The sequence below is a fragment of the Arachis ipaensis genome, chromosome B4, assembly GCF_059453495.1.
Source record: "Arachis ipaensis isolate K30076 ecotype BB chromosome B4, ASM5945349v1, whole genome shotgun sequence".
Taxonomy (NCBI): Eukaryota; Viridiplantae; Streptophyta; class Magnoliopsida; order Fabales; family Fabaceae; genus Arachis; species Arachis ipaensis.
The window spans coordinates 76,706,910-76,709,326 of NC_142439.1; the positions used below are offsets into that span (position 1 = coordinate 76,706,910).

General features: G+C 33.1%; 1 non-coding gene across 1 annotated transcript; it reads right to left on the minus strand.

The window, feature by feature from the left end:
• Nucleotides 1-1,577: 1,577 nt before the first annotated feature.
• LOC148568011 (small nucleolar RNA R71) lies at nt 1,578-1,685 on the minus strand. Its single transcript, XR_015882025.1, has one exon. It is a non-coding gene; the product is annotated as a small nucleolar RNA R71 (small nucleolar RNA).
• Nucleotides 1,686-2,417: the final 732 nt, after the last annotated feature.

The window sequence follows — 2,417 nt, forward strand, 5'->3', positions numbered from 1 at the left end:
TCATCTTGACATTCATAGCATTCTTGCATGCATTCATTGTTTTGATCCATAACTTTCATGCATTGCATCATTTTTCTTGTTTTTCTCTCTCATAAAAAAATTCAAAAATAAAAAAAATATCTTTCCCTTTTTCTCTCTCATAAATTCGAAAATTAGATTTGACTTTTTCAGAAATTTTTAAAATCTAGTTGTTTTCATGAGCCAAATCAAATTTTCAATTTAAAAAAAATCCTATCTTTTTTCAAAAATCTTTTTCAAAAATCAAATCTTTTTCAAATTTCTTAGTTATTTTCGAAAATTCCAAAAAATATTTTTCAAAAATCTTTTTCTTATTTTTATCAAATAATTTTCGAAAATAACAATAACAATTAATGTTTTGATTCAAAAATTTCAAGTTTGTTATGCTTGTTAAGAAAGATTCAAACTTTGAGTTCTAGAATCATATCTTGTGATTTCTTGTGAATCAAGTCATTAATTGTGATTTTAAAAATCAAATCTTTTTCAAAACTAATTTCTATCATATCTTTTCAAAAATATCTTCTCATCTTATCTTTTTCAAAAATTTGATTTCAAAATATCTTTTCTAACTTCCTAACTTCTTATCTTTTCAAAATTTGTTTTAACTAACTAACTAACTTTTTGTTTGTTTCTTATCTTTTTCAAAACTACCTAACTAACTCTCTCTCTCTAATTTTCAAAAATCCCTTGCTTCTTTTTCAAAATTTCTTTTTAATTAACTATTATTTTAATTTTTAAATCTTAATTTTCGAAAAACTACTAACATTTTTCAAAAACTATTTTCAAAAATCACTAACTCTTTTTCAAAAATTATTTTCGAAAATTCCTTCTCTCTCATCTCCTTCTATTTATTTATTCATTTACTAACATCTCATCTCACATCTCTGCCCTCCTCACAGTTATGTTTCTTTCTTTACATCACATTCTTTGTCTCCCTTTTTTCTTCCACTCACAAAGGGATCCCTATACTGTGGTATAAAGGAACTCTATTATTATTATTTTTTCTGTGCACTCTTCTTTGTCATATGAGCAGGAGAAAGGACAAGAACATTCTTGTTGAAGCAGATCCAGAACCTGAAAGGACTCTGAAGAGAAAATTAAGAGAAGCTAAATTACAACAAACCAGCAAGCACCTGTCAGAAATTTTCGAACAGGAAGAGGAGATGGCAGCCGAAAATAATAATAATGCAAGCAGGATGCTTGGTGACTTTACTGCACCTAATTCCAATTTACATGGAAGAAGCATCTCCATTCCTGCCATTGGAGCAAACAACTTTGAGCTGAAACCTCAATTAGTTTCTCTGATGCAGCAGAACTGCAAGTTTCATGGACTTCCATATGAAGATCCTTTTCAGTTCTTAACTGAATTCTTGCAGATATGTGATACTATTAAGACTAATGGAGTAGATCCTGAAGTCTACAGGCTCATGCTTTTCCCATTTGCTGTAAGAGACAGAGCTAGAATCTGGTTGGACTCTCAACCCAGAGACAGCCTGAACTCTTGGGATAAGCTGGTCACGGATTTCTTAGCCAAGTTCTTTCCTCCTCAAAAGCTGAGCAAGCTTAGAGTGGATGTTCAGACCTTCAAACAGAAAGAAGGTGAATCCCTCTATGAAGCTTGGGAAAGATACAAACAGTTGACCAAAAAGTGTCCTTCTGACATGCTTTCAGAATGGACCATCCTAGATATATTCTATGATGGTCTGTCTGAGTTATCTAAGATGTCATTGGATACCTCTGCAGGTGGATCCATTCACCTAAAGAAAATGCCTGCAGAAGCTCAAGAACTCATTGACATGGTTGCAAATAACCAGTTCATGTACACTTCTGAAAGGAATCCTGTGAATAATGGGACGCCTATGAAGAAGGGAGTTCTTGAGATTGATACTCTGAATGCCATATTAGCTCAGAATAAAATATTGACTCAGCAAGTCAATATGATTTCTCAGAGTCTGAATGGAATGCAAGCTGCATCCAACAGTACTCAAGAGGCTTCTTATGAAGAAGAAGCTTATGATCCTGAGAACCCTGCAATAGCAGAGGTGAATTACTTAGGTGAACCTTATGGAAACACCTATAACTCATCATGGAGAAATCATCCAAATTTCTCATGGAAGGATCAAAAGCCTCAACAAGGCTTTAATAATGGTGGAAGAAATAGGTTTAACAATAATAAACCTTTTCCATCATCCACTCAGCAACAGACAGAGAACTCTGAACAAAATATTTCTAATTTAGCAAACTTAGTCTCTGATCTATCTAAGGCCACTGTAAGTTTCATGAATGAAACAAGGTCTTCCATTAGAAATCTGGAAGCACAAGTGGGCCAGCTGAGTAAAAGGATCACTGAAATCCCTCCTAGTACTCTCCCAAGCAATATAGAAGAGAATCCAAAGGGA